The sequence below is a fragment of the Lolium rigidum genome, chromosome 7 (genome assembly GCF_022539505.1).
Source record: "Lolium rigidum isolate FL_2022 chromosome 7, APGP_CSIRO_Lrig_0.1, whole genome shotgun sequence".
Classification (NCBI taxonomy): Eukaryota; Viridiplantae; Streptophyta; class Magnoliopsida; order Poales; family Poaceae; genus Lolium; species Lolium rigidum.
The window spans coordinates 118,496,506-118,516,320 of NC_061514.1; the positions used below are offsets into that span (position 1 = coordinate 118,496,506).

At 47.0% G+C, this 19,815-nt stretch overlaps 1 pseudogene; it reads left to right on the plus strand.

The window, feature by feature from the left end:
- The first annotated feature begins 578 nt into the window (after nucleotides 1-578).
- Nucleotides 579-19,257, plus strand: LOC124671902 (annotated as a pseudogene).
- Nucleotides 19,258-19,815: the final 558 nt, after the last annotated feature.

The following is a 19,815-nucleotide window of genomic DNA, read 5'->3' on the forward strand; positions in this document are numbered from 1 at the left end:
CCATCTACCTCGTCGACTGCGGCTGCTTCGACGTCCACTGCCGCTGCTTCATCGTCGCCCGCCGCAGCCGCTTCGGCCACGGCGTGTGAGGAAACTGGTCCGTCGGACACCGCCGTGCCGGCCGGGACTGCCGACGAGCCTGTCTCCGTGTAATTTCCCTCCGATCGCCGATCCGTGGCTGATCCTTTTGCTCCTTTTGCCGATCAACTGCCCGTACTTGTAGCGCGGGACGGCGATTTGTTTGAATTTAAACTCTATCCGCCGAACTCCGGGTGGACGACTGGAAATATGGTACTCCCCACGACTTAATTTCGTCCAATCCGGCGGTAGTTTCGTCCGGATTTGGGCGTGGGGAGCGCCAACGAGTGGGGATGCTCTTACCGAGCAGTCCTCCCGTGCGTACGTACACAGCTGCGAAATCGACCGGCTTACAAGATTACAGATCGAAGAAAGGGAGACGAACGAAACAGGCCGAGCCCACTAACCAAATCGTTTAGCGAAACAGTACTCCCTGGCGCGCGCGCGCCAGCGAGCAGTTTCCCAATTATCGGCTGAACTACCAGTACCATCTCCCTCCCATGGCCACGCCCGCCCTCCTCTCCCTCTCCCCCGCCCAGCTCCTCGCGTTCGTCATCCGCCGCTACCTCCACGAGCGCTGCCGACTCGCGCCCCACGCCGCGGTCCTCGTGGGTTTCTACAAGCCCACCGCCGCCGCGGAGGGAGGCGAGGAGGGCGAGGGCGAGGGCGAGGATGAGGGGGAGGGGGAGATGGCGTGCACCGCCGAGGTGTCGCTGGACGCGGTGGGCGCGCCCCCACGCCGCCGCTTGACTTCCCTTACATCTGCAACATATGACTGTCAAGACCTCCTTCAGGAGGTAATGCTCTCCATCCAACCCCCATTTTGCCCACCTATTTATATTTTATGAAGTAGAATAAATACGGAGTACGTAGATAGATGATGTGTATATAGTCGATTTTTTTTGTAGATAGATGATGTGTATATAGTCGATTTTTTTTTGAAATAGGAATATGACCCCGACTTCTGCATCATGATGATGCACATGGCCTTTTATTAAAAATAGTTATGAGTACATAGTTTAGAACATTTCAGGCATCGCCTAGAGTTGATACAAGAATCAACCAGCGAAAGAAACAAAGTGAAACTGGACTACACATCGATTGTGAAGGGGTTCCTTGGAAGTATGAGATATTTTTTTCGAGAATACACCCTGGAAGGTGTATCAATCGCATAGAAGAAAGGCCAAGACGGCCGATACAACTCCACTCCACGATACAACGCTACACCACGATACAGCGCCAAGCGGCAAACAACAAACACTGAACACACCCGATGATAAACGACTCTTCTTGCCCAACATTCTGCCACGAATGGCGAGAAGAGGAGCACAAGGCTTCAGGACCGCGTCACGAACCAAGCACGACAACACCGACTCGATCTCGGCTCCAAGGCAACCCAGACCAACGTACCTCCCCTCATGCGCCTAGAAGAAGGCAGGGTCTTGACGGACTTGGGGAAGACATTGAATGGAGCATCTGCCATGTCGTACATTGCGCCCCGGAAGCGCAAACCTTGGGCCGCTGCCACCACCTGCAGCACATCACCAACCCCAAACTCCGAAAGCCGCATCGGTCCCTCCTCGATGGCCTGGACGACGTCTTCAAGAAGATAACGACACCTTGGCGCCGCCGCCGCCGCCTGGTCCGGTGAACCGGACCTACGGTTTCCCCTGGCATCAGAGGTAAAGGAAGGCACGGTGAAGGCCACGACCACACCTTCAGCAAGGTAACGGCGCCCGCAGGCGTCGCCGTGATCAGCATCGGCCACCGCCGAGCAGGACTTTCGCCCGGCCATACACCGCAACCCCGATGCAGCTGGAGAAGATAGGGGATGAGGATGAAAGCCGCCGGCTTTAGCCACCACCACCCGGAGAAGAGGAACATCGACGGTGGCAAGGGTTGTGCCCACCACCGGCAACAGCCGCCGGCCAAATCGGGGACCCAATCCCGCATCCGACGCCGGGGCCTCGGCCAACTAGCCTGCAACCGCGACACCACCATGGCGCCCGGCAGCAGCAGCTAGCGCCGCCACGCCGCTGCAGCAACCGCCTCAGCCCCGCAGCCCCGCCCATGTCCATGGCCACCAACGGACCCGAGGCTGCCGGCGCCGCTGCAGGGCAGCCCCACCGGAGGGGGCTGATCCCCTTGTCACCACCGAGGCGCCAAACTCGCCGGGGAGGGCCGCGCCACCACGCCGCCGCCGAATCCCCACCGAAGAACGCCGCCGCCGCGAGGAAGGGGAGCCGCCGCCCGGGGGAGAGGCCCCCGCCGCCACCGTCGCCACCAAGGCTTTGCCCAGCGGGTCCTCCGGCAGCGGCGAGGGGGAGGGTGGAGGGAGGGGGGCGGGGCGGCGGCGCGGGAGCCTAACCCTAGGGAGGGGGTCGCGAGCTTTCTGGGGACGGACTCCTTACTGCTGCTAGTCTAACTGATGATCTAGTAAAATCTCGGATTTCTTCGGAAGTATGAGATATGGAGCGCCTGTTGCCTGCCAAAACCCACCGGCGAGCAGCGACGAGCAACACGAAGAGCCGGGAGGCTCCCAGGACTGCTGGTGGGCCCTGGTCCCTCGGGCAACGGCCCGCAATGCTCCGGCACACGTCCTGGCAGTTGCAAGGGCGTGCCACCTGACCTATACCTGGTCAGGAAGGTGATGGATTGCTTCGATTAACTTCCTGCATGGTAGACACGTAAACATTAAATACGAGCCCGATCGGCTCTCAGGTTGCCCTGTGAATCGGCTCAAAGAGCCGATTGCCCCATGGTTCACGTTGGATTTACGATGACATGGGGATCCTGCTTGATCAAAACAAAGTTAAACCAATCTACGACAGTTTAGGGTTTTCACCGCATAACCGGAACATCCTACACGTAGTTGAGACTAGCAGATACGAAAGATGATGGAAAACTAGTCCTAAAGAGGCCTAAAAACCAACATGAAGTCGATTCCCGGAACAATCCCTTCTAGGGTTAGTAAACCATACCTCACGCACTACCGGATCGTTCAACCCGTTTGCAAGGCCTAACCATACGGATATCAAACTAATCCTTGGAGAACAAGGAACAACTATAACAGATCGGATCTACTAAACAAAGAACAAGCAAGATGCCGCCCTTACACCTAAGATAGGTGCAAAGGCAGCTAGATATTGAGGGGCAGCATAACTAAGCAAGCATATCATAAAAGCATTGACATCAGCCCCAAAACATCTACGATAAAGGTGTTGCTCGCCATCAAAAAGGCTTCAGCACGAGCAACACCAACAACGAATAAGACTAATACTGCCTAGATCGCAAGATGCGATCTAGGCAGCATGTTGCTTACCCGGAAGAAACCCTCGAAACAAGGGGTGGCGATGCGCCTAGATTGGTTTGTTGTGAACGTGATCGTCCTCCTTTCTCAATAACCCTAGGTACATATTTATAGTCCGTGGACTTTCTAATTTGGGAATAAACCTAACCGTGTACGAGCTAAACTCTATCTCTTAATTCTAACAAAATCTACCATAATATACAGATACACGGGCAATCTAGCCCAAACTCCCGTACAAGGCCGATTCAGAGACACTTTATACGCATGTCCTCTAAGCCCATCTCGATCACGGCCCATCTCCTGCTCTGGCTAAATTCTGGTGATAACACATGCCCCCCTGGTTTTGGCAATAATAATTCCAAAACCACTCTGTTTTTTCTTCGTCGGGTCACGCATTGCAGAGCAGAACCGCTTCAGTGTCTTTCCATCATGATGTCCCGTCTTCTCAACTTCTCTGTACTGCACGACTTGACAGACTTGACACCGCGTCCTCGAAAACTGCCGCAACATTGAATCATCTCCACTATATCCCCTTTATTTAACCGCATCGAGCAGTTCGCCTCTTCATCCCCTTTTCCGCATTAGCCATCGGCAAAAAACCCTCCCCTGCACCATGGATTCTTCCTCCTCCGCCTCCTCGGGTCTCTCCTTCCAGTCCTCCTCCTCCAGCGAGCCGGAGCCGGAGTTCGACCTGATGGCGGCGTACGAGGCCCTCGCTCTAGAGCATTGGGACGAGAGGGACTGGGACTTCTCCGTCTGGTCAAAGGATGACGCCTCTTTGACCGACGGGGAGGACAACCTCCAGTTCCTTGTGGATGGGGGGTTGGAGGAGGTGAGCGACGATGATCTCTTCTCCTGGGACGGCTTCTCCTCTTCCGACGAGGAGGAGGAAGCGGAGGATGACTCCTCCTCCGACGAGCACCCGCCGGTGAAGCGCTTCCGCGCCGGGTCGGAGGACGACGGCGACGAGGAGGAGTACGGAGCGCCTGCCGACGGCGTCGGCAGCAGCGACGAGGACTTCGCCGGCAACAGCACCAACGACAGCTACGATGGCGACGACGAGGGCAGCGACGGCCCCTAGATTAGGGACTAGTAGAGCTAGTAGTAGTAATTTAGGTGGTAGATCATCCTCTTGAGAGCAATCGGCTCTTAGTTGTAAAAAATCCTTTTATCAATGAAGAATGTTTCCCAACTCTATTTCTCCGATTGTCTAATTTGATCCTTCTGATTGTCAGAGTAAGTCCACGCACCAAGAACCGATAGCAACACATCGGTCTTTCATCGTCAAAACACCAATAAGGCTAAATTCAGTTACCTAATCAGACAAGTCCAAGCAGACACTCCCCAAACTCAAACGGTAACTTGATACTTGCTTGTAATAGTTTGCACCTCTAGAGTCGATGGCTGTGATGACCCACAAGTATAGGGGATCGCAACAGTCTTCGAGGGAAGTAAAACCCAAATTTATTGATTCGACACAAGGGGAGGTAAAGAATACTTATAAGCCTTAACAACTGAGTCGTCAATTCAGCTGCACCTGAAAAAGCACTAGCAACAGGGGTGATGTGAAAGTAGCAGTGATATGAGAGCAATAGTAACAGTAACACATCAGCAGTAATAGTAACACAGGAGTAATGGCACCAGAAGATAGTTGATACTACTTCCAATAACATGTAGAACGAGTATATAATGATGAAAGATGGACCGGGGTTCCCAGCTATCTACACTAGTGGCAACTCTCCAATAACAAGTGTTGGGTGAACAAATTACAGTCGGGCAATTGATAGGATTGAAATAGCATTAAGACAGAATATCAAGATCATTAATCATGTAGGCATGTTTTCCAATAATAGTCGTACGTGCTCGCAATGAGAAACTTGCACAACATCTTTTGTCCTACCAGCCGGTGGCAGCCGGGCCTCAAGGGAAACTACTGGATATATTAAGGTACTCCTTTTAATAGAGTATCGGAGCAAAGCATTAACACTCCGTGAAAACATGTGTCCCTCACATCACCGACATCCCCTCCGGTTGTCCCGATTTCTGTCACTTCGGGGCCTTTGGTTCCGGACAGTGACATGTGCATACAACTTGTAGATACAATCTAAGCAATAAGTATAGAGCTCAAATCTAAGATCATGCCACTCGGGCCCTAGTGACAAGCATTAAGCATAACAAGATTGCAGCAACAATAACTTCATAAACTTTGTAGATAGACAATCATAACGTAACAATCCATCGGATCCCGACAAACACAACACCGATTACATCGGATGAATCTCAATCATGTAAGGCAGCTCATGAGATCATTGTATTGAAGTACATGGGGGAGAGAATACCAACTAGCTACAGCTAGAACCCGTAGTCCATGGGGGAACTACTCACGGAGCATGATGGAGGCGATGGCGTTGATGGAGATGGCTTCCGGGGGCACTTCCCCGTCCCGGCAGGGTGCCGGGACAGAGACTTCTGTCCCCCGAATTGGAGTTTCGCGATGGTGGCGGCGCCCCCGGAGTCTTTCTGGAGTTTCGTCAAGAGTTACGGTGTTTTTAGGTCGAAAGGGATTTTATAGGCGAAGAGGCGGCGCAGGGGGCACCTGGGGGCTCCCCACCACAGGCCGGCGCGGGCCCAGGCCAGGCCGCGCCGTCCTATGGTGTGGTGGCCCTCTGGCCCCTCTCCGACTCTTCTTCGGTGTTCTGGAGCCTTCCGGGAAAAATAGGAGGTTTGGTCTTCGTTTCGTCGAATTCCGAGAATATTGCCCGAACAGCCTTTCTGGAACCAAAAACAGCAGAAAACAGGAACCGGCACCGTGGCATCTTGTTAATAGGTTAGTTCCGGAAAACGCATAAAAACATCATAAAGTGCAAGCAAAACATGTAAGTATTGTCATAAAACAAGCATGGAACATCGAAATTATGGATACGTTGGAGACGTATCAAGCATCCCCAAGCTTAGTTCCTGCTCGTCCCGAGCAGGTAAACGATAAAAAGAATAATTTCGTAGTGACATGCTACTTACATAACCTTGATCATACTATTACAAAGCATATGAAATGAATGAAGTGACTCAAGGCAATGATCTATAGTTGCTAACAAATAGATAACATATAGCAAAACTTTTCATGAAGAGTACTTTCAAGACAAGTATCAAAAGTCTTGCACAAGAGTTAACTCATAAAGCAATAAGTTCAAAGTAAAGGCATCGAAGCAACACAAAGGAAGATATAAGTTTCAGCGGTTGCTTTCAACTTGTAACATGCATATCTCATGGATAATTGTCAACACAAAGTAATATGATGAATGCAAATATGCAAGTATGTAAGAATCAATGCACAGTTGACACAAGTGTTTGCTTCTAAGGTGGAAAGAAGTAGGTAAACTGACTCAACATAAAGTAAAAGAATTGCCCTTCAAAGAGGAAAGCATCGATTGCTATATTTGTGCTAGAGCTTTGGTTTTGAAAACATAAAGAGAGCATAAAAGTAAGGTTTTGAGAGGTGTTTGTTGTTGTCAACGAATGGTAGTGGGCACTCTAACCCCCTCGCCAGACAAACCTTCAAGAGCGGCTCCCATGAATTATTTTTATTTTTGGGTGGCACTCCTTCCAACCTTTCTTTCACAAACCATGGCTAACCGAATCCTCGGGTGCCTGCCAACAATCTCATACCATGAAGGAGTGCCCTTTTATTTTAGTTTTATTATGATGACACTCCTCCCCACCTTTGCTTACACAAGCCATGGCTAACCAAATCCTTCTGGTGCCGTCCAACAATCACATACCATGGAGGAGTGTCTATTTTTGTTAATTAATTTGGGACTGTGAATCCCATTGCCAGCTCTTTTTGCAAAATTATTGGATAAGCGGATGAAGCCACTAGTCCATTGGTGAAAGTTGCCCAACAAGATTGAAAGATAAACACCACATACTTCCTCATGAGCTATAAAACATTGACAAAAATTGAGAAGCATTTTGAATTGTTTAAAGGTAGCACTCAAGAAATTTACTTTGGAATGGCAGGAAATACCACATAGTAGGTAGGTATGGTGGACACAAATGGCATAGTGGTTGGCTCAAGTATTTTGGATGCATGAGAAGTAATCCCTCTCGATACAAGGCTTAGGCTAGCAAGGCTATTTGAAGCAAACACAAGTATGAACCGGTATAGCAAAACTTACATAAGAACATATTGCAAGCATTATAATACTCTACACTGTCTTCCTTGTTGCTCAAACACTTTTACCAGAAAATATCTAGACCTTAAGAGAGACCAATTATGCAAACCAATTTCAACAAGCTCTACAGTAGTTCTCCATTAATAGGCTTAGACTACATGAAAAAAAAAACTTAATCATGATCTACTTGAGAGCTCAAAACAATTGCCAAGTGTCAAATTATCCAAGACATGATGAGGCATTTTCTGTTTCCAACCAAATAGCAATAAGTGCAATAGCTTCCAACTTTTATCATTGAACATTAAAAGTAAAACGAAGAACACGAGTGTTCATATGAAAAAGCGGAGCGTGTCTCTCTCCCAAACAAGGATTGCTAGGATCCGATCTTATTCAAACAAAACGAAAATAAATACACAGACGCTCCAAGTAAAGAACATAAGATGTGACCGAATAAAAATATAGTTTCGGGGGAGGAACCCGATAAGTTGATGAAGAAGGGGATGCCTTGGGCATCCCCAAGCTTAGACAGCTTGAGTCTTCTTGAAATATGCAAGGATGAACCACGGGGGCATCCCCAAGCTTAGACTTTTCACTCTTCTTGATCATATATCATCCTCCTCTCTTGACCCTTGAAAACTTCCTTCACACCAAACTTCTCATAAACTTCATTAGAGGGGTTAGTACTCAAAATTTTTTAATCCACCTTGGTCCTGTAGTGGCACATTGCAAGAACTCAATAAACATTAGCTACAGCTCTCCACGTCTAGAAAACCTCGCTTAAAGTCCACAAGAGACAATGCAAAAAAACATAGACAGAATCTGCCAAAACAGAACAGCCAGTAAATACGAATTTTAATAAAATACTTCCGTTGCTCAAATCAGAAAACTCAAAACTAACGAAAGTTGCATACATATCTGAGGAACATGCACGTAAATTGGCATATTTTTCTGAGTTACCTACAGAGAGAACAGCCCAGATTCGTGACAGATAGAAATCTGTTTCTGCGCAGAAATCCAAATCTAGTATCAACCTTCGATTAGAGGCTTCACTTGGCACAACAAAACACAAAACTAAGATAAGGAGAGGTTGCTACAGTAGTAAACAACTTCCAAGACACAAATATAAAACAAAGTACTGTAGCAAAATAACACATGGGTTATCTCCCAAGAAGTTCTTTTCTTTATAGCCATTAAGATGGGCTCAGCAGTTTTAATGATGCACTCGCAAGAAATAGTATTGGAGGCAAAAGAGAGCATCAAGAGGCAAATCCAAAACACATTTAAGCCTAACATGCTTCCTATGCAAAGGAATCTTGTACACAAATAAATTCATGAAAAACAAAGTGACAAGCATAAGAAGATAAAACAAGTGTAGCTTCAAAATTTTAAGCATATAGAGAGGTGTATTAGTACCATGAAAATTTCTACTACCATATTTTCCTCTCTCATAATAATTTTCAGTAGCTTCATGAACAAACTCAACAATATAGCTATCACATGCAGCATACTTTTCATGATTTCCAAACACATAATTTTTACCAAGTTCAAGAATAGTGGAATTAAAACTTTCAAACTTACTTTTATTAATAATATAACAAGGTAGTTGATCAATCTCAATAGATATGGGACTCATAGAATAAGTCAAGAACTCTCCAATCCCATTTTCATTAGTAGTACAATTAATATTATCAAGTAACATAGGACCATCATCTAGAGCTTTATCATAGACATTTGCCAAACAAAATTCTTTAGTACCATGCATTTCGACATCAGGCACAAACGAAGCATTATCACAAGATTTATCAAAGTAGCATGGATTATCATAGATAGCAGTAGCATAATTATTCTCACAAGTATTACTCATAGGTACTATTTCAAGAGAATCCACAGGAACATAACATTAAACCTCTTCCGGTAAGCATGGAGGACAATCAAATAGTGTAAGAGATAAAGAGTTACTCTCATTAGAAGGTTGACATGGGTAGCTAATCCATTCTTCCTTCTTTTGTTCATCACTCTCCTCTTCTTTTTCATCCAATGAGCATTCAGGTTCATCAATTTCCTCCTCTTTTTCATCCAATGAGCTTTCAGGTTCATCAATTTCTTCTTCCACTCGGTTCTCGCAAATTGTGAGTGCATTCTTGTGCATTAATGTGTCTCTCTTTATAATCAAGGATATAAGGATTCCTACTGTAGCATTCTATGCAAGAATTAAGGATAGTAGAGACATAATCTTTAAGGTCCTTACAAACAACACAAGTTTCATAATTCTCAACCATGAAGGATTCTATCTCGGAGGCTCCCATAAATAAGACAAATTGTTCTACCTCTTCGAACCCATAATGAATATAGCAATTCCGATTATAGTTCTTAATTAAAAATTCCTCACTAAAGCCACATTGAAATTTAAGATGTTTAGTATCCTGTTGAGCGCAACAGTTTATATCATGGCATTTAAGCAAGATTTTAGCAATTGTATTCAATTTTTCTATCATGGCACTCATTATTTTACCAGTTCTTGATTCTCTATAATTATTATAACATTCTATAAGCTCCAAGTAGGTTGTAGGTTCTCCCATAACAGCAGTTTTTAATTTTTAGATTTTTCAAATTTTTATGGATTTTTGGGTATATGAGGAAAATAAAACAAGACAAAAAGTAACTAGGCAAAAGTAAACTAAGCAAAATAATACTAGACAAAAATAAACTAAGCACAAATAAACTAGACAAAAGTAAACTAAGCAAAACAAAATAAAATAAAATAGAGAGAGAGGTGGAGTGTACTCCCCAGGTGAACTTATGAGTAGAGCTATGCCTCCCGGCAACGGCGCCAGAAAATAGTCTTGATGACCCACAAGTATAGGGGATCGCAACAGTCTTCGAGGGAAGTAAAACCCAAATTTATTGATTCGACACAAGGAGAGGTAAAGAATACTTATAAGCCTTAACAACTGAGTCGTCAATTCAGCTGCACCTGAAAAAGCACTAGCAACGAGGGTGATGTGAAAGTAGCAGATGATATGAGAGCAATAGTAACGAGTAACACAACAGCAGTAATAGTAACACGAGAGTAATGGCACCGGAAGATAGTTGATACTACTTCCAATGACATGTAGAACGAGTATATAATGATGAAAGATGGACCGGGGTTCCCAGCTATCTACACTAGTGGCAACTCTCCAATAACAAGTGTTGGGTGAACAAATTACAAGTCGGGCAATTGATAGGATTGAAATAGCATTAAGACAGAATATCAAGATCATTAATCATGTAGGCATGTTTTCCAATAATAGTCGTACGTGCTCGCAATGAGAAACTTGCACAACATCTTTTGTCCTACCAGCCGGTGGCAGCCGGGCCTCAAGGGAAACTACTGGATATTAAGGTACTCCTTTTAATAGAGTACCGGAGCAAAGCATTAACACTCCGTGAAAACATGTGTCCCTCACATCACCGCCATCCCCTCCGGTTGTCCCGATTTCGTCACTTTGGGGCCTTTGGTTCCGGACGGTGACATGTGCATACAACTTGTAGATACAATCTAAGCAATAAGTATAGAGCTCAAATCTAAGATCATGCCACTCGGGCCCTAGTGACAAGCATTAAGCATAACAAGATTGCAAAGCAACAATAACTTCATAAACTTTGTAGATAGACAATCATAACGTAACAATCCATCGGATCCCGACAAACACAACACCGATTACATCAGATGAATCTCAATCATGTAAGGCAGCTCATGAGATCATTGTATTGAAGTACATGGGGGAGAGAATACCAACTAGCTACAGCCTAGAACCCGTAGTCCATGGGGGAACTACTCACGGAGCATGATGGAGGCGATGGCGTTGATGGAGATGGCTTCCGGGGCACTTCCCCGTCCCGGCAGGTGCCGGGACAGAGACTTCTGTCCCCCGAATTGGAGTTTCGCGAGGGTGGTGGCGCCCGGAGTCTTTCTGGAGTTTCGTCAAGAGTTACGGTGTTTTTAGGTCGAAAGAGATTTTATAGGCGAAGAGGCGGCGCAGGGGGGCACTCGGGGCTCCCCACCACGAGCCGGCGCGGGCCCAGGCCAGGCCGCGCCGCCCTATGGTGTGGTGGCCCTCTGGCCCCTCTCCGACTCTTCTTCGGTGTTCTGGAGCCTTCCGGAAAAAATAGGAGGTTTGGTCTTCGTTTCGTCGAATTTCGAGAATATTGCCCGAACAGCCTTTCTGGAACCAAAAACAGCAGAAAACAGGAACTGGCACTGTGGCATCTTGTTAATAGGTTAGTTCCGGAAAACGCATAAAAACATCATAAAGTGCAAGCAAAACATGTAAGTATTGTCATAAAACAAGCATGGAACATCAGAAATTATGGATACGTTGGAGACGTATCAGGCTGCGCATCGGCTTTTTATTCTAAAGTCGATGTCTGTGCATCGGCTATACTTTGCAAAAAAAAATTTATTGGCCGATTTCATACATCGGCCCCCACACTTCACTGCCCATCATCCCACATACTTGGGAAATACTTCTTGAGATGCTGGCCATTGACAGCCACTGGGAACTTCTCGCCGCTCAGCTCCTCGAGCATGTATGCGTTACCCTTTAAAACTTGGTCGACTCTTTACGGCCCGTGCCAATTTGGAGACCATTTACCATACACTTTATCCTTAGTCCCCAACGGCAACACAGCTTCCCATACCAGATCACCAACGTGGAACTCCTTTGGTCTCACCTTCTTATTGTACGCGCGAGCTACCTTGGCTTTGTTCTCTTTAATTTCGTCAAATGCTCGTTGTTGCTCTGCCCCCCCAGCGAAACTCCTCATCAGTTTTAATTTTTACCAACCCCATGAACGGCTCAATCCGTCCTGACAAATTGGAGATGAACCTTCTGACGAAGTTGATTTTGCCGATGAGACACTGGAGTTCTTTCTTCGTGGTAGGTGGCTTCATTGTTCGCACTGCCTCTTGACTTTTCAGGCCGATCTCAATTCCTCGTTCATGAACCAAGAAGCCCAAAATTGACCGGCCGTTACACCAAAAGCACACTTCTTTGGATTCATTCTTAGTCCGAACTTTCTAGTTCGGTCCAGGACGTGTCGCAAATCTTCCAAGTGTCCTTCCACTGAAACAGACTTGACTACCACGTCATCAATGTAAATCTCCACCAACTTGCCGATCAGATCATGGAAGATGTAATTCATGGCTCTTTGGTACGTTGCGCCGGCATTCTTCAGTCCAAATGTCATGACCACATATTCAAACAAGCCCACCGAGCCTGATACTCTGAATGCGCCTTGTGTATATCTTCTGGAGCCATAAAAATTTGGTTGTAACCGGCATTGCCATCCATGAAACTCGAAACCTTATGACCAGCAGCTGCATTGATCAACGTCTCTGCTACCGGCATTGGGTACTCATCCTTTGGAGTGGCTCTATTGAGATCTCGAAAATCTATGGTGACGCGCCATCGGCCGTCCTTTTACTCTACAGGTACGATATTAGATATCCACTCAGCATACCTGCATGGCCTGATGAACCCGGCGCTCAACATTTTCTCGATCTCTTTCTTGACTTCTTCTAAGATTTCGGCCTTCATCTGACGTGCTCGCTGCTGGAACGGCCGAAATCCTTTCTTCAGAGGCCGATGCTCAATGATGCTCCTGTCTAACCCAGGCATCTCTGTGTAATCCCATGCAAAGCAATCTGGGTACTCTTTCAACAAGGCTATCATCGAGCCCTCAGCTCAGCGGATCTAACTTTTTGCTGATAAATGTTGGTCGTGGCTTATCCCCAGGACCAATGTCAATCTCTTCTAGCTCATCAGCCGATGTAAACCCATATCCTAGCTTTCCGTCGCCTGCTAGATCGATGTTGAACACAGGCAAAACATATGGTGAGGATAATTTGGGCCGATTGCTGGAATCGGCCTCCTTTTTCATTGCATTGCTCAATGAGGGTTTACAACTTATTGGTGCTCGATGACGACTACGTGACACGCTTGAGGTGAGATCATTGCTTTTTATTTTTTGGGGCCGATCGCAGGGATCGGCCTTGCCACGTACGTCCATTGCCTCTGGTCTTGCTACTCTGTCAGGCCGGTGGATAAGACCAGGCTCACCCCGTTTTTTGAAGCTTCGATGCGCTCACAGCCGTCCAAACTGATTCCAGAGATCGGCTCTTGGTCTTCCGAGTCCCAAATATTCATGCCCGCTATGGAGACCTCGATTGAGTTGTCTGCATGAACGACCTCCACTTCATCTCCATCCCATTGTATCAGGCACTGGTGCATTGTAGATGGAATGCAGCAGTTGGCGTGAATCCAATCCCTCCCTAGCAGAACAACGTAAGTGCTTTTGCTGTCGACGATGAAGAATGATGTAGGGATGGTCTTTCGGCCTACGGTTAACTCCACGTTCAGAACGCCTTGCGTCTCTGATGCTTGGCCGTTGAAGTCGCTTAGTGTGACATTGGTTTTGATCAGATCTGCATTAGAGCGTCCCAAACGCCGTAAAATGGAGTATGGCATTATGTTGACTGCCGCTCCCGTGTCAACCAACATCTTGCCGACGGGCTGCCCATTGATATAACCTTTTAGGTATAGGGCCTTCAAATGCCTGTAGCCCTTCTCTCGTGGCTTTTCAAAGATAACCGGCCGTGGACCGCAGTCAAACTGTGCTACTGGCACTTCTTCAGTTCTTGGAGCACAAAACTCCGACGGGAGTATGAACACCATGTTTGTATCAGCCGATGCCTTTGCATCGGCTTTTGTCTGCTTGGGGCGCCATTCTTTCTTGTGTGGACGCGTCTCTGTCTCCAACGTTTGCTGAATCTTTACGGCCAGATCGGGCCGCGCTTTCCTCAACGTGTACAGGTACTGCGCTTCGGCTTGCTCCAAGCTACGTAGCCGCTGAACCCTACGCTTTTGGGAGTGGCTGAGTCCATCAGGACACCACCTTGGCCGGTGGTATCTATCCTCTTCTTCATCTTCTGACTCCTCAAAATCTTCATCTTGAGATGACTCAGCTCGTTTGTTCTGTGGTGGGAGAGGCCCTAGATGCTTGAAAACTGAAACTTCTCCTGCGTCCTTCTTCTGCCGTCTACACTCCGGGCAGTTGTCGATCGTAGGCAATCGGCTCATTCCTGAATCCCAGCAGTGCTTAAAGAAAGGACAGTCCCAGTGTCTATCCATGTCCTCCTGCTCTCTTGATCTCCCCTTAGCGCGGTGCTCATATCCTTCGTCGTCTCTATCGTACCGACGATATCTTCCATTGTCTACGTCAGACCGACGATATCTCTCGTCTTCTCTGTCATACCGCCGACGTTGGTCATACTGACGCTCATACTTGTTAAGGAGATGCGCGGAGAGTGGTCGTTGATATCGCACGCTTCTCACTTGTTCCTCGGTGAGGTACCGTCTGTCATCATATCGGGGCCGGTCGCGTGGGCCGGCCTCCTCCTTTTCCTTGCCACGGGAGTGACTGATGTCTTCTTTATCCTTGCCATGGCGGTCTACAGGCCCCGCCATGTTAACCTCGAATGAGATACCTGGCTCGCACCCCGTGGAGTGATTGAGTCCCACCATGTTAACACCAGGAAACGGGTGTGTGTCTACTTTCATGGCAAACTGACCGAGGATCAGACGGCCCTGTTCTATCGCCATTTGGATCTGCCGACGCAACTCTTTGCAGTCATTGGTGGCATGGGTGAACGAGTGATGCCACTTTCAGTACGGTCTCCTGTTCATTTCTTGCGCCGTAGGGATTTTATGGCCTTCGGGTAACTTCAGCTGTTTTTCTTTCAGCAATAAATCGAATATCTCGCTCGCTTTGCTTATATCGAAGTCAAACCCCTTTGGAGGCCCTTGTGGTTTCACCCATTTGCGGGACACGGAACCGCCCCCGAGCCCATTCAGCCACGGCCACTTCCTCGGTCTTCTCGCAGAATCCTCAACTTCTTCTCGTCTCGACCGAGCCGATCGGACGCTTGAACTTGTCTTGGTACAGCTCCGGGTGGCGCCGCTCATACAAAGTTAACCTCGGACCATGTGCGCCGGTGAACTCGTAATCTACTTGGAAAGCCGGATCCTTGATCGGCGCTGCGAGGCCCAACATTGCCGGCTCGATCGCTTCCTTCTCATTTAGACGAGCCGAATAACATCGGTTCTTAACAGTCCGAAACGCCGGATGTACTCCGACACTGTCTCTCCGCGTCTTTGTCGTACCTGTGCCAGATCGGCAATGCCAGCCTCGGTAGCCTCTGAGTGATATTGGACATGAAACTGCTCCTCCAGTTGCTTCCACGTCCGGACTGAGTTTGGTGGGAACGAGGTGTACCACCCAAAAGCCGATCCCGTGAGAGATTGCGCGAAAAACCTCACGCGTAGCGGATCTGATGCTGAAATCATGCCCAACTGTGCCAAATATCGGCTTACGTGCTCGATCGAGCTAGACCCTTCTGATCCATTGAACTTTGAGAACTCAGGGAGCCGATACTTGGGTGGTAGTGGGATCAAATCGTACTCGTCTGGGTACGGCTTGGAATAGCCGATTGTTTTCCTCTTGGCAGGATGCCGAACTGGTCTCTTAAGATTGTACTGATTTGTTCCACGGTATGAGCTGCAGGGACCGAGCTTTCATGACTCGTTCCGGTGGCATATTTAGCTAGCCATGCCTGTTTATCGGCGTCTGCTCCAGAAATCCCTGCCGGTGCAATCTGGTTCGTGCGCATCAAGTTATTACAGTTCGGCACGTATGTGCACACGTATCCATGTGGGATCTCTTTAGGCGGCTCATAGAGGAATTGGCAATCGCCAGGATCACCTCCAACCTTGTAGACGACGTACGCCGGTGAGCCCTGCGGCTCTGGAGCTGCAAGCGCGAACGGTAGCTGCGGTCTAGTCTGGAACGGTATCTCCCCCTGATGCGTCCCCAGGGCAGGTCCTGGCGGAAAGTACTGATGCTTCATGATTTCCTGAACCACGCGAACCGCAATGCGCTCGAAGGAGTTCACCAGGCTCTCAGAATGACGGTGTATAGAAATGAGCCACCATGTAATTGACTTCCTGGCGCAAAGCTCTGGTGCGTTCCTCTGAAGGGGTAGACAGATCTACTTCGTCGAGAACACCTTCGGGTGAGAACCCTTTCCACCTGATGCCATGTGAACGGGTCTTCGTGAAAGAGCCGATGAGATCGGATTCGAAGACGGCTTCAATCTCATCATACTTCTTCTTGTGCTCCTCAGGCAGATCTTGGTACGTGACTGGTCCGCCAGCCACCTCAGCTGCAGACTTTGACATAGCTGCTGCAGATGTCGACGTAGTTGCGGCGGATGTCGAAGTAGTTGTTGTTTGTCCCACCGGGCGTGCCAGAATGTGTTGCCTGCCAAAACCCACCGGCGAGCAGCGACGAGCAACACGAAGAGCCGGGAGGCTCCCAGGACTGCTGGTGGGCCCTGGTCCCACGGGCAACGGCCCGCAATGCTCCGGCACACGTCCCGGCGGTTGCAAGGGCGTGCCACCCGACCTATACCTGGTCGGGAAGGTGATGGATTGCTTCGATTAGCTTCCGCATGGTAGACACGTAAACATTAAATACGAGCCCGATCGGCTCTCGAGTTGCCTCGTGAATCGGCTCAAAGAGCCGATTGCCCCATGGTTCACGTTGGATTTACGATGACATGGGGATCCTGCTTGATCAAAACAAAGTTAAACCAATCTACGACAGTTTAGGGTTTTCACCGCATAACCGGAACATCCTACACGTAGTTGAGCCTAGCAGATACGAAAGATGATGGAAAACTAGTCCTAAAGAGGCCTAAAAACCAACATGAAGTCGATTCCCGGAACAATCCCTTCTAGGGTTAGTAAACCATACCTCACGCACTACCGGATCGTTCAACCCGTTTGCAAGACCTAACCATACGGATATCAAACTAATCCTTGAAGAACAAGGAACAACTATAACAGATCGGATCTACTAAACAAAGAACAAGCAAGATGCTGCCCTTACACCTAAGATAGGTGCAAAGGCAGCTAGATATTGAGGGGCAGCATAACTAAGCAAGCATATCATAAAAGCATTGACATCAGCCCCAAAACATCTACGATAAAGGTGTTGCTCGCCATCAAAAAGGCTTCAGCACGAGCAACACCAACAACGAATAAGACTAATACTGCCTAGATCGCAGATGGCAGCATGTTGCTTACCCGGAAGAAACCCTCGAAACAAGGGGTGGCGATGCGCCTAGATTGGTTTGTTGTGAACGTGATCGTCCTCCTTTCTCAATAACCCTAGGTACATATTTATAGTCCATGGACTTTCTAATTTGGGAATAAACCTAACCTTGTACAAGCTAAACTCTATCTCTTAATTCTAACAAAATCTACCATAATATACAGATACACGGGCAATCTAGCCCAAACTCCCGTACAAGGCCGATTCAGAGACACTTTATACGCATGTCCTCTAAGCCCATCTCGATCACGGCCCATCTCCTGCTCTGGCTAAATTCTGGTGATAACAGCGCCTGAATAAACTTTTCTTTTTGGCTAATTGTCACATGTGCATCATTCAGGTCGGAATTAAGATGTTGGGTATAGAGTTAATCGTTCCATAAAACTAGGGACCATGGAGCATTTCAATAAAAAATATTCAGCCAATTGTGGCATGTGCATCCTTCGGATTGGAGTTGCAATCCTCCTATATTGAACATGATGAATGATATGATTTTACGATAACATAGTCCCGTGTATTGTCAATTAGCTATCCAAATAAAATTGGATTGAAACCTAGTCGTTGGGAGCAAGAAGACACAGCCATTCTCTGTTGAATTTTCCCCTATCTGGTTATCAATCAGGTCCGGCAAGTGGGCGGAACCATGAATGCGCAGTTGAACACTTGGGTGCAGATTGCATTCCTCGTGTGTTAGGTTTGTTGGTTTTTAGCGGCGGCATCTCGACTGTCGAGGCAACGTTGTATCGAATAAGAATATCCCGCCTCTATCTCTGTCATGGTGTGGACTCAAAATAAGCGGTGTAGATCTTTTATCTTTCAGTTATCCTGAGAATTTCTGGATGTATTGATTAATTTGGGAATTTTACCCCTCCAAAGGAAGGTGGTAGTTTTGAGTCTCACTTCCTCCCTATAGAGTATAGACATACATGACTCGGTTGCAAAATCGATAGGTTTAATGCCATATGGAGCATATTCATCTATATTATGTTTTCGATATTGCGTTCTATTGTTTTTCTAAAAAAGAAATCTTGTTTTGTTCAACAGGAAAGGAATTGGAAAACAACTTCTTAAGGCATGTGAAGATCTGGTTGTCAAGATGGATGCCAAAACACCTGTATATCTTCATTGTAGAATAATCGACCAAGTTCCGTTTAACATGTACAAAAAAGCAGGATACGACATTGTTCAGACCGACAGTATTTTTGTTTGGCTGAGTCTCCAGAAGCGCAAGCACTTGATGCGCAAGGAGTTACCGCAAGTTTCTGTTGGCAGTGAGTGTACAACATTAGAATTTGATGATAACATTTTGACAGGCTGAACATGCAATAGCGCCATCAGGTACACATGAGTTATCTCTTATGTATAAATCTATGCTTCTATTTCAACGCTAATTGCTATGTGCATTTTTTTTCGCGAATTCATGTGCATATGTACTATTGTATTATCCTTATCAACTGGCTATCGTAAAATGATTCTCAAGGAGATACGTTCACTACTTGACTTTACGAATCTAAGTACTTTGGAACATTTCTTGACCTATGGTATAGCTGATGTGCTCACTGATCAGAAGTGGTAACGTACATAACTCTGCTGGTTTGAAAAAACTGCTCAAGAAATGAGTTAATGAAGTGTGGATTCAAGTAGATTTTCTGGTTCTTTCCTTTGTAATTTTTCAAGTTTCAACATATATAACTCTACTGATCATGAGTAGCAGTCATCACAGTATACAAATATCATCTTTCTGCACCAAACCAAAACTGTTGCAAAGGAGAGAGAGAAATGTGTTTTAATTTTGACATTGTAAAAAAAAAATGAAAATAGGGACTCTCTGGTGTCTTACAGACTAGCAGAAGTCCCTGCGTCATTGCTCTTCCAAGTTTTTCCTATATTTGGTAAGCACAGCAAGTAATAACTCATTCCATGTATCAATTGGTCCTGGCAGGCACCAGTGCGAACAGTCACTGAAACCCTTCATCCACTGGTTGTCCCAATGGAGCCCTGGGTGTCCATCTGGTCTCATAGACATAGCTTTGGTTA